Source organism: Leopardus geoffroyi, chromosome C3 (assembly GCF_018350155.1).
Source record: "Leopardus geoffroyi isolate Oge1 chromosome C3, O.geoffroyi_Oge1_pat1.0, whole genome shotgun sequence".
In the NCBI taxonomy this organism is placed as follows: domain Eukaryota; kingdom Metazoa; phylum Chordata; class Mammalia; order Carnivora; family Felidae; genus Leopardus; species Leopardus geoffroyi.
Window position 1 is genome coordinate 102,730,793 of NC_059338.1, and position 12,863 is coordinate 102,743,655.

General features: G+C 39.2%; 1 long non-coding RNA gene across 1 annotated transcript in view; it reads right to left on the reverse strand.

The window, feature by feature from the left end:
* Nucleotides 1-1,570: 1,570 nt before the first annotated feature.
* Nucleotides 1,571-12,863, reverse strand: part of LOC123585609 — a 51,354-nt gene continuing 40,061 nt past the window's right edge. Inside the window, exon 3 of the long non-coding RNA XR_006706312.1 lies at nucleotides 1,571-1,775. This is a non-coding gene — a long non-coding RNA (uncharacterized LOC123585609). The remainder of the gene's footprint in view (nucleotides 1,776-12,863) is intronic.

A 12,863-nucleotide genomic window follows, 5' to 3' on the forward strand; every position in this document is an offset into this window, starting at 1 on the left:
TTCAAGAGAGGTGAACTCCTGCATCATAAACTTTCTGCAGCACATGTGACAACAGCTATTGCGAATTTCTTTCACATTCGCTTCTGCTGCACCAACTCTCACTACCATTTTCAGCTCAGATGTGACCTTAAAATAGGAACAAAGGCATGTAGGCGAAGAGAACTGATGAAGATACCCCTGCGGAACAGCCTTGTACATTTCAGGGAAGTCACTTTCAATGTGTATACTCACTCTATGGTTTCAAAAATCAAGGTTTTTTGGGGCGCCTGGGTGGCTCAGTCAGTTGGGCGTCCGACTTCGGCTCAGGTCATGATCTCGCGGTCTGTGAGTTCGAGCCCCGCATCGGGCTCTGTGCTGACAGCTCAGAGCCTGGAGCGTTTCAGATTCTGTGTCTCCCTCTCTCTCTCTGACCTTCCTCCATTCATGCTCTGTCTCTCTCTGTGTCTCAAAAATGAATAAACGTTAAAAAAAAACTTAAAAAAAAATCAAGGTTTTTTTCTTTACTGATTTGTCCATGTTGGGTTGAGCTTTAAACTTCTTAAATTTTTCAGTGGAGGGGCTCCTGGGTGGCTCAGTCGGTTGGGCGTCCGACTTCAGCTCGGGTCACGATCTCGAGGTCCGTGAGTTCGAGCCCCGTGTCGGGCTCTGGGCTGATGGCTCAGAGCCTGGAGCCTGCTTCTGATTCTGTGTCTCCCTCTCTCTCTACCCCTCCCCCGTTCATGCTCTGTCTCTCTCAGTCTCAAAAATAAATAAACGTTAAAAAAAAAATTTCAGTGGAGCCCTGAAATTAGCTGTGAGAATAATGTATCAGTGTAAAAGGGGTTTACTATGTGTAATATTAAGATATTTCTACACATAAACATAAGTTCCTTGGTACCACATGGATTCTTCAATCATAGCATATTTACGAAAAAATTAGAGGTGACTTGTGTCTTTTAAGGAGAGAAGAGACACAGTCAAAGGGAAGAGAGGAAATAACTCACTGTATTGTTTGTCGTCAAGAGAAAATCACCAACCTCACTGATTAATATTCATATTTAAATATTTATTGAAGCCCTGACGTAGGCACCCAAATCCTATCTTTGGGATATATTACCATATCTAACTAGCTGCCTGCTCATCGGACCAAGAAAATATATAAAATTATACATCACTAAAGCTTTAATTAGGTAAAATTAACCTTTATACTCACTTTTCCATGACCCTTACAAAAATATTTTATGCTAGCAATTAATATGTGTCTCTATATTTCCTAACACTTTGAAGAAATGAAACCTGCTCAATGAGTCAATATGAGCCCACTTCAAATCCTGTTTCCCTGTCTCTGCCTCTCCCCTGAATGCTCTCTCTCTCTCTGTCTCTCTCTCAAAAATAATAAAGAAACATTAAAAAATTCAATTCTAACATTGCTCAATGAGCTAACTTAAGTACAAAGCTAACTTAGGTATAAAGCAGAGTTCTTTTCTTTGCTGTTTGTAAGAGTCAGCGTTTTCTATACAAACAGGGCCAATAGGAGATTCTATATATTTTATATATACATATATATATTTTATATTTTATATATATTTTATATATACATATATAGATAGATACATATACTCACATGCATACATGCACACACATGTGCATACACAGGCATACACACAGGTGTATGTGATTGTACATAGCTCACGTGATCATGGGACTCCAAGTCTGAGACCTGTAGGCTGGGCCAGCAGTCTGGAAACTCAGGCGGGAATTGATCCTGCCATCTTGAGGCAGAATCTCTTCATCATCTATAGACATGTAAAATTAGAAAATAGGTTATCTGCTCCTAAAATCCAGTGGTGGGATAGGACAGGACAGACTTTCCCATTCCATTAGACATTTATTCACATGTCTTTTCAAGGTCATCTAAGCTTGTTCTATTATGAGCTTCAAAATTCTTCCAGACTCTACCCGTGACCCAATCCCAAAGCCATCTCCACATTTTAAATTATTTGCAACAGCAGCACATCACTTCTCAGCACCAAAGTCTGTGTTAGTGTCCTGGAGTTGCCATAACAAAGTACCCCAAACTAGGTGACAATAGAGGCAGAGATTGGAGTGATAGGTTTTACAAGCCACAGTATATCAAGAATTGCCAGCAACTGCCAGAAGCCAGAAGACGCAAGGAAGCATTCTTCCCTAAAGCCTTCAGACAGAGCCTGGCCCTGCTGACACTTTGACTTTGGACTTCTAACCTCCAGAGCTGTGAGGCACTAAATTTCTATTATTAAGCCTCTGCATTTGGGACTTTGTTACAGCAGCCATAGCAAATTAACACACTGTTAAATCTTAGGTTGTTGTTGTTTTTTTAATTCTTTTCTATACTTAATGTGTTTGTATTTAGCTACTTGTCTTATTTCCTTAGCTTTGGAAAGTCATTAAATTCATTTTCTACTCTTTCTTTCTCCATTTCCCAGTTGCCAATATATACTAGTATATTCCCAGATTGGCATTTGTGTCTTGCCTTTCCTAACACTTACATGTACCGAATCTTCCTAAGAGGAAAACCCTCCATATGTTCTACTACTGACTCAGTATGCCGAAGACACACCAGGTTCGCATGAAGGCCAGATGTAGCAATATAGACTCTACCAGGGTATAGGTTTGCATTATTGCAACTATCCCAACTGATCTGTTCATTAAAGATTTATTTTATGTCTACCATGTTCCAGATCCTATGTTAGTCACTGTTTAGCATGACACTAGAAGGCTCACTAAATATTTTCTTGAAGAAAACATGATCCAAATTATATCCCCATGGGTAGCATTCCTAACTAGCGTGTCACCTTGCCAGGAGCCATCCCTCTTACAGGTAGTAGCTCTGCCCATGATGGCCCAGTCCCGGCTTCCTTCCCTTTCTTACTCTGTTATGTTGTTGAGACCCCAGCATGTGACCACAGCTTATTCACTATATTCAAATCCAACCTGCCATCCACCACCTTTGTGACTTCAGGCACTTTGCTTTGAATTCTCTGTACGGCATTTGCAACGACTTCAAGAGGTCCATGATAATATATTCAACCTCCCAGAGTCGTTGTAAGGATTCGGTGTGATAGCCTATCTTGAGAACGTACAATGTGAACAACTGTTAATTGTTATTATGGCTGCTCTTAAGGACCTTGAAGTCTAATGGGGAAGGACTGTTGAAGAAGTATTGCTAGGGCTGCAGAAAACGTATGTATTCGTAACCAGCCTGAGTGGTATCTCCACCCTGACTCCTAACTATTGTATTCATTTAGGAAATTACAAATATAGCTTATGTTGGTCAGACCTAGTGTTTTTAGAGTTTAGATGATATGAGGAAAGAAGTGCTCTTAGGCAAATAAAGACAAGTTCCTCTTGAGAACATAAGGAAAGATCATATCCCACTTGCACATAAATGTGCCATTAGCGAATTGCTCATTCTGGCTCCAGATTTCTTCCTTTGTTTCTTCCCATTTATTAAGAACCTCTGGATTTGGCTTCTGTTTTGCCTGAAAACATGAGAGGAAGACTCAACACTTAGCTTGTTGTGTTTTTTTTTTTTTTTTTTGTTTTTTTTTTTTTGTCACTACCTGTGACTGGAAGTGTCTCAGAATAAGTTGATGGTTTAGATATGCATTAACAACCTTACTTACAGTTGATAAACTCACCATTTTGCACCAACTTGTGCTAGGGCAATTGGAAAAAATCAGATACTGGTTTCTATTCCATTTCCACAATTTAGTAGCTGTGACTTTTTGTTTATTTTTATTTTTTGGCAAATTACTTCATCTCCCTGAGGCTCAGTTTCCTCATGTATACATTGAGAGAAATAAGGATTAAATGAAAACTTGGCACATGATATGGCTGAGAAAATGATAGCACTTCCCATCCTTATTCTTCAGTCACCATTTTGTTGATTTACCGTTGTTTTTTTCAAATCAAACCAAGCATATATAAATGGAATTTGGGAGCAAGAGACAAAGGCCATTGAAAAGAGATCAGGGGATGAAACATGGCAACTGGATATACTTAATGGGCATGTTTGCTGTCCTTGAGACATCTAGCATTTTGTTTGTCGATGGCATTGAACTCAGACCCATTCTCAGACATTTCCTTTCCAATCAGTCGTCCCTTTAGCCATCTCTCTCTATGTGTAAATTTCTTTCATTTTTAAGATATACCTTACAAAATAAGTTAGTAAATCAATTATTTATTTTCCAGTCAAAAAGTACAGTGTGAATCAACGCAAGGAAGACTATAACATCTTCAAAGTGAAAAGCATCTTGGGGCGCCTGGGTGGCGCAGTCGGTTGAGCGTCCGACTTCAGCCAGGTCACGATCTCGCGGTCCGTGAGTTCGAGCCCCGCGTCGGGCTCTGGGCTGATGGCTCAGAGCCTGGAGCCTGTTTCCGATTCTGTGTCTCCCTCTCTCTCTGCCCCTCCCCCGTTCATGCTCTGTCTCTCTCTGTCCCAAAAATAAATAAAAAACGTTGAAAAAAAAATTAAAAAAAAAATGGCTATAATTTTTTCCAACTAGACTGATTTTTGAAAGGAAGTAATATGTTGCACAAAAAAAGCACCTGGAACATCTTGTAGCCTAAAACTAATAGGCAAAATGTTAATCATTGTGGGAATTACTACTAAGACTCTGAAGATAGAAACTATTTTATCTGAGAAGTTGTAAGACAGAGTGTTCCTGCTGTTTTTCTTCTAGAATAATAAGTGGATGGGAGGGGAAAAAAAACTAACGATATTTTGAAAACAATCAAGTGGGGGAACTTTATTAAATATATTAAAATATCTTTTATGGCTGTTTAAACAAGGGTATGTGCTAATGATTCAATAGATATATCAGCTAAACAGACCAGTCTAAAACAAACTTTAGTATTGATAATAAGAACTTACTATATGGTAAAGGAAGAATCACAGAGTAATGAGAGGAATACATTGCTCAATAAATAATATTAGGAAACTTAGCTAAATATATAATAAAACCTAGCTATAACTTTCTCAAAACTTATATTAGAATGTTTCAAATTTCTTTCTCCTCCACACTGTTGCCTGCCCCCTTCCCCCCACCCCATTAAATACATTTTCAGGGGGCGCCTGGGTGGCTCAGTCGGTTAAGCGTCTGACTTTGGCTCAGGTCATGAGCTTGCATTTCATAAGTTCAAGCCCTGCATTGGGTTCTGTGCTGACAGCTCAGAGCCTGGAGCCTGCTTTGGATTCTGTGTCTCCCCCTCTCTCTGCCCCTCCCCTGCTTGTGCTTTCTCTCTGTCTCTCAAAAAAATGAATAAATGTTAAAAAATTTTTTTAAATATATATATTTTCAGGAGTACAAAGGCTCACATCTCTAATTGTGCTATCTTCTTTTTTTTTCCTTTCTTAAAAACTTCTAGAAATACTATAGTTCTGAAGATTTTTATGACTTCACAGAAGTCTTGAGTACCCTTACTCCTCAAACCAAGAGACTGAAGACTGATACAGTTTTCAAGACCATTTCATGTAACATTTAAGTTAAATGGTTAATGTCTTTGATGCTGCCTTTGACTTAATTTTCAAATGCTGCTAACCCAGTAACTTAGCTTAAAAATGGACAGGAGGAAGCAGCTGTTTCTTTCCATGATGGTAAACTAGCCTAAGCCACTGAGTTAAAATTAAAGCTGGGGAATCTACAGAAGCCAGAGGAAACCAATACACCACGAAAAACTTGGCCAGATCGAAATCTCTCTTGAACATGCGGTATGTGATGTGCGCGATGTAGGTTTGTGTGTGTGTGTCTGTGTGCATGTGTGTATGTGGTATGTATGGTATGGTGGGGTATTTGTGATGTGATGTGGGGGGTGTATATGTAGGGTGTGGGAGGTATGTGGAGCGCATAGTATGTATGTGTGTGTGGCATGATGTGATGTGTGTACAGTGTGGTGTGGTGTGTGTGTGTGCGTGTGTGTGCGCGCGCGTGTGTGTGTGCGTGTGTGTGTGTGTGTGTGTAGGTGGTGTGTGGAATGTAGTGTATATCTGTGTGTGTGGTGTTTGTGCACATGATGGGCAGCAAGATCCTGGGACAGATGCCAACCAGAGGCAGCAGGGAGAAGGTTAGTTGGAAGAAAGCTTCTTCCCACATGCCTTGGCCAAATCATTTCCTGCCCTTTGACCACGGAGATCAGTGATCATAGTGGCCCTGGTCTCTGATGTCTGTGTCCAATGGTAAGAACTGGGCAGCACAAAAGCCCTACTGAGCTGAAAAATAAGGTAAAACAGATGAAGTCTGAGAAATCATTCCTAGGAATTCACCCCTAGACTCCTCCAAATTCCCAGAATCACTAAATTATACTTTTTTTAATCAAAAAAAATATTGATAAGTATAGGCTATTATTAGGCCATTACATAAACCTCTATATATTGCAAGTTATCAATGTCAGACCAGCTATGTTCTTTGCACATAAGACAACACAATGAGAAATTAAAAACAAAGAACTTAAACATCCATGTTCAGTGACTAAATAATAACATATTGCCAAACATTACAAGCAAAAGAAAATTAAGAAATGGTTACAATGAAATGATAATGAAAACAGCAGTAGTCAAAGTTTGTAGTACGTGGATAAAGCAGAACTTGGAAGTTTATGTATAATCTAAATAAGTTTATCAGATCACAAAAATGTTTTTAATTTTTTAAAAAATTTTAATGTTTATTTATTTTTGAGAGAGAGAGAGAGACAGAATGTGAGTGGGGGAGGGACAGAGAGAGAGACACACACAGAATCCAAATCAGGCCCCAGGCTCTGAGCTGTCAGCACAGAGCCCAATGTGGGGCTCGAACTCATGAACCGCAAGATCATGACCTGAGCTGAAGTCAGATGCTTAACTGACAGAGACACCCAGGTGCCCCACAACAACGTTTCTAAAAAATGCTATCTATTAACAATGCCTAGAAACAATAACCAAGGCAACTAGATTGTGTGGTTTCTAAATACCATTTTCCAATAAAGGGAAACAGGGCTCTGGAGAAAATGGCTGATTTTGGATCTGGGAAATATATGTGTAAAGTAAATCTGGAACATTTTCTCAGATTTAGTTGTTTTGATACCTTCTTTGCAAAAACAAAACAAAAATAAAAACCAAAAAACCCACATCACCAACAACAAAACAAACAAAAAACAAAAAATAAAATAAAACCAGAAAAAATATATTCTCAAAGACTACAGGAGCCATATCAATAGGACTAAGAAGCTCATTTGAATAGGTTCCTGCTAGAAACAGCTGGGACACTTTGAACATCAATAAGGATAATAATTACCATATAGATTTAAATACATCATATGTTTGAATCCATGAGTTCCCAAGATATGAAAAATTCAGTAGTTATCTTTGGAAGATGGCAGGGAACCAACTCGTTGTTAAAAACCATATTGTAAGTAAAAACAAAGAAAAAAAGAAGAAAGAAAGAAAGAAAGAAAGAAAGAAAGAAAGAAAGAGAAAATATCAAGCATGTAACTTCTCTTTGCAAACTGAATTGCAACCTAACCAAATATCTGATAGTGGAAATTTCCCTTTGTAAGAATATTCAAGCTACCAAAGGAAGGAGAAACGATAAATTTAGAATATCATCACTTTAAATAAAAACCCTGAAGAACTAGTGAATCTAAGCAATGATCATCAGTGGCTGCTAACATTACTAAAAAGATGACAGCTAGACATTATGACCCTCCCAATGGAAGGATACAGTACCACCTGTGAAACAGACTTGCCAGAAAATCAACTTGAAGTCTGATTAGATCTTTACATTCAACTACATGAAGCAAGAAATGTGTACAGGTGATGAAGGAACATGTGGAGTGACACCACAGGGGTACAGACCGCAAAATCTAGATTGTGGGAGATGCTGCAGGGTGAACAACCTGATCTCTTCAACAAATAAATTCTAAGGGAGAAAAGAGATGGAAGAATTTATAAATTAAAAGAGATTTAAGAGACATATCAACCAATTGCAGTGTATGGATTCGGACATAACAGGAGATGGTGGAAATTTGAAAGCCTAATTGGATATTTAATCACATTACAGTAGTATCTTGATTTTTTAAAGATATGAGCATGTTATTTTCTGTTTCATTATCTTTTAGAAATGACACCCAAACTTTTGAATAAAATGATATAATGTCGAAGCGTTGCTTTCAAATAATAAAGGGAAGAAAGATGTGGGTACAGAAGAAATAAGAGAGACCATGAGGTGATAATAGTTGGGAATCAGTTGAGCACATTGGAGCACGTTATACCATTCTACCCTCCTGTGTTTTACATTGTTCATAATAAAATATTAAATTAAAAAAACGTGCTAAGTATTTGACAGAAGTTAGAAGACCAACAGAAGAAGCCCAAAGAAACAAAGAAACAAAGAATTGCAGAAATCAAAGAAACAAAGTAATAAACAGAAATAGAGAAGAGGAATATAAACAAAAACTGGTTACTTGGATTAATAGGATAGCTTGTGGAGGGGCGCCTGGGTGGCTCAGTTGGTTAAGCACTGGACTTCAGCTCAGGTCATGATTTCACGGTTCATGGGTTCGAGCCCCATGTCGGGCTCTGTGCTGACAGCTCAGAGCCTGGAGCCTGCTTTGGATTCTGTGTCTCCTTCTCTCTCTGACCCTCCCCCACTCACATTCTGTCCCTTTCTCTCTCAAAAATAAATAAACATTAAAAAATATAATAAGATAAGCTTGTGGAAAGATAAGCTTGTGGAAAAAAGAAGATGCAACTAAACAGTATGAAAATATTTCAAAAGGAAATAGCTACAGGTAAGTACTTTTATAAGATAGTTTATTTTGTTTGTCACCACCTTGTCACATCAAGCTAAAATCTAATTTGTCTTCCTCTGGTACATCAGCACTAGGACACAGTGTGGTCTGTGTAGCAGGTAACAGCTGTCCATCACTGGAAAGGAGATCTCTTACCCTAAATTAAGAATTATTATCTTTGCTTACATATCAGTCTCTTATAATTTTGTTCAATGGAGCGTCCGTCTCTTGGGTGTAATAAGATTAAATTTCTTACTTATTAAGAAAAGAACTTAGATTGAGATAAATTCACCAGAGATAGGATTTCTTGTGTTACCCCTGTGAGGCCTACTAATCAGCCCATCTTTGTAGTTACACGTAGTTCTAAGTAGTTATATGTCTGCCTTTCCTCTTGACTACTTGCTCCTGGAGGGCAGGTCAGAGACTGGTCTATCTCTGTGTTCCATTCTTCCAGAACAAAGACTTAATAAAAGTATACCCATAAATTGAAACATTATAAAATGTAAAAATGTGTTTAAAAATACCACACTCACACACACACACACACACACACACACACACGAGAAATTTAACAGCTCAATAAGCATTAAAGAAATAGGAGTGTTAGTCGGGTATCTTAACCCTCATATATTAGGGTTGAGATAGTTGTAAAGAAGAGTTTCAACAAACTTTCAAGGAACAGGAAATTCCTATGTTTTTTTTACAAGTTGTTACAGAAAATTTAAAAAGAGTAAGTTGAGCCTGGTGTAGTGGTGTTTTCAAGGCCAAATTAGGAAAGGACAATATGCTCCCCCCCCCCCCGAGTTATGGATACCAATAAAGGACTTCACTTAAGCTTACAAATGAGAAAATTGCAAGAACACTGCATTCTCCTCCTAATGATGAGAACAATCTGGAAAATCACATTGTATTTTTAAAACCAACTGAGAGTTGAGGAAACCTAACAAAACAGAAACCTAACAAACAAATCCAGAAAGTGATGAGCCCTTCCTAGGAGAGGCAAGACCCACAGCTGCTGCCATCCTTGGTACACAGCAGGAGAGAAAGAATCTGTTCCAGACATGGCTAAAAAAAAGTCTGTGGAAATTCTAACAAAATTGTTAAGCCTGAATGTGAGCTGGCATGGTGGTGTGGAATCTCTAAGATCTGCACAAAAGAAGACAGGCCGACCCGACACTCCCACCAGCCTCTTCTGGGTCCGGGAGAAACATGGGAGGCAGGACAGGCAAGTTGAGAGAGACCTCCCTCAGCAGCAAGCATGAGAGTTTACTGCCTCCCCACAGTCTCCAAGAACTCAGACTTCATCCTAGTGGCCAGAGAGACAGAGGGACATTCTCTTTTTTAGGGGTAAATATTTACTTCAGCAGCACCTGGGTGGCTCAGTCAGTTCAGCGTCCAACTCTTGATTTCAGCTCAGGTCATGATCTCCCAGTTTGTAGAATCAAGCCCCATGTGGGGCTGCACGCTGACAGCACTGAAGACTGCTTGGGATTCTCTCTCTCTCTCTCTCTCTCTCTCTCTCTCTCTCTCTCTCTTTCTGCCCCTCCCCCATTCATGCTCTTGCCCTCTCCCTTGCTCTCTCAAAATAAACTTTAAGAAAAAAATTACTTCATTCTCTACTTTTCTTTAACACACAGTGCCTAGCAGTCAATCAAAAATTATGAGGCATGAAAAGAAACAAGAAAATTGGACCTATTTCTTAATGAAACGTGGAAGAAAACAGTACAAAGAAAGAGGGGTTGTCTTATGAGATATTAAGACACAATAAGTCTTAATGCTATAGTATTAGGTTACAAGGTTCTGAGAATAAGAACAGTGTCATATTGGACTAAGGACAGGCATAGTGACCAGTGAACAGAGCAGTAATTGAAGCATTGTACTCTGAATGGTGGAGTCCTTGTTCCCAAGTCAATGATTATTCATGATATGTAGAGACAGCTATTTTACAGAGTAATGCTACAAGAAAACAGTCCACAGAGAAACTTAATGGCCTTTCACTGCTCTGAAACCCATTCTGTGACCTACTGGCTGACCTGGAAAATGATGTACCTCAATACCAAAAAAAAAAAAAAAAAAAAAAAAAAAAAGGGCAGGCAGACCAAAGTCACTCTTAACTAGTCTTTGAATAATTAACAGGGCCAACAGTTTAGATCCCAGTAATAGTCTTCAGGACTTTTATGTTAGATGTTAATTACAGCAGTCAGGCCTCACTAGTTAATTGAATTGGTAGTCAGAGAATTTAACAATTACTTTATATTGACCATATGCTAGGTGAGACAAATGAGAATCTGCTCTCTGGGGATAGTTCTACTAAACGAGCATTATTTATTTATTTTTCTTAGTAGCAGTGAACAGAGAGCACCATGAAAACACGAGAGTATCCTGGTAAAGCTTGAGAACTGCACAGTTAACCACAGCCTCTATGTAGTAGTTATTGTGCTGTAACATAAAGCTCTGTCAGATATTTGTCATTACCCTTTTTGGGCCTCTTTTAGGTTCCCGGACTCCATTCCAACGTGTGGAGGGGGAGTGTTTTCCCCACAAGTCTAACAAGCAAGTCTGACACAATCTACCCCAGGGTAGCATCAGGTTCCACAGGTTAAGGGTTTAGTCCTACATGACTGCTTCCCTCTCTTCAGATGCCAGTTTGCAAACCCAGGTTGTTACCTGTGCTTCTGGCTGACTGGCTACAGATCGGGGGTTTCAGGGAACTCCTCCTTGTACTTTAGACTGACCGACTCACAAGCCCAGATTGTCAGCTATACTTCAGACTGACTACTCATCAGACATTCCCAGGACCCCCTACCTGGGTTTGATTAATTTGCTAGAGTGGTTCACAGAACTCAGACAAACATTTTACTTACTAGAGTACTGACTTATTACAACAACCATATGGAAGAGACACTTAGGGCAAAGTATGAGGAAAGGGCTCAGAGCTTCCATGCCTTCTCGAAAAGCGCCATTCTCCCACCACCTCCACGTGTTCACCAACCCAGAAGCTCTCCAAACCTTGGCCTTTGGAGTTTTTGTGGAGGCTTCAGTCATGACTGATTAAATAATTGACCACTGGCAATGGATTCAATCTCCATACCTTCTCCTCTCCCCTGAGGTAAGGGGGTGGGACTGGAAGTTCCAACTCTCTAATCAAAGGGCTGGTTCTCCTGGCAACCAGCCTCCATGCTTGTCTCTTCGTTAACTAGTAAGAAACACCTTTGTCCAAGGGTTTTGGGAGCTCTGTGTCAGAAAAGACCATGAAGATCAAATATAAATTTCATGTATAAATCACAATATCACAGGGCCAAATGATGAAAAAAAAAAAACCACAAATGTAAGAGTAGGAGGTCCCAAGCACATTGCACAATGACTGTTTGTACAGATATAGTCATCTTTCTAAAAATAGGCAAGGGTTCATATCCTTAACATACGCAATTTTTTAGTCTCAATAAATTCTTAGGACATGGAAAGATAACATGGATTTCTGCATAGACCACAAAAGTTTTTTAATGTTGCAATAATGATCCATTCTTCTCAGATCCCATTTTGAAAACCACTCATCTATATGGGGATTGAAAATAGAGAACAAGGTTTGCAAGAAGGGCAGGATCAAAAGTGACTTCACAGGTGTGAGGCATAAGGAATTAGATACAGGATAATGGCAGTCAGTGGTGTTGGAAAGACACAGGAAGGAAGAAATTTCAAAGAGAAAATAAATCAGGAGTTTCACTTGGGACATTTTAATCTTGAGTTTCTTGGGAGACATTCCAATGAAGATGAGCTGGTAGGTAGAAAAATGGGAGGGGAGCACAGCGATAAGGTTTGGATCAGGTACACGAACACCACCAGATGGTATTTAAAAGAATAAAGGAGACTATTTAGGAGTAAGTGTAGAGAGAATGTAAGGTGATTTCAGAAGGATCCTTGAGGTATTCCAACATTTGAAAGGTAGGGTATAGGAAGAAGATCTAGCAAATAAACATGAAAGCTACCAAACAGAAAGAGGGGAGGAATAAACTTTCCTAATTCAAATACCCTAAAAAGATTATTGCACTAACCTCTTCGATAGTCTCCCAGCCTTTCAA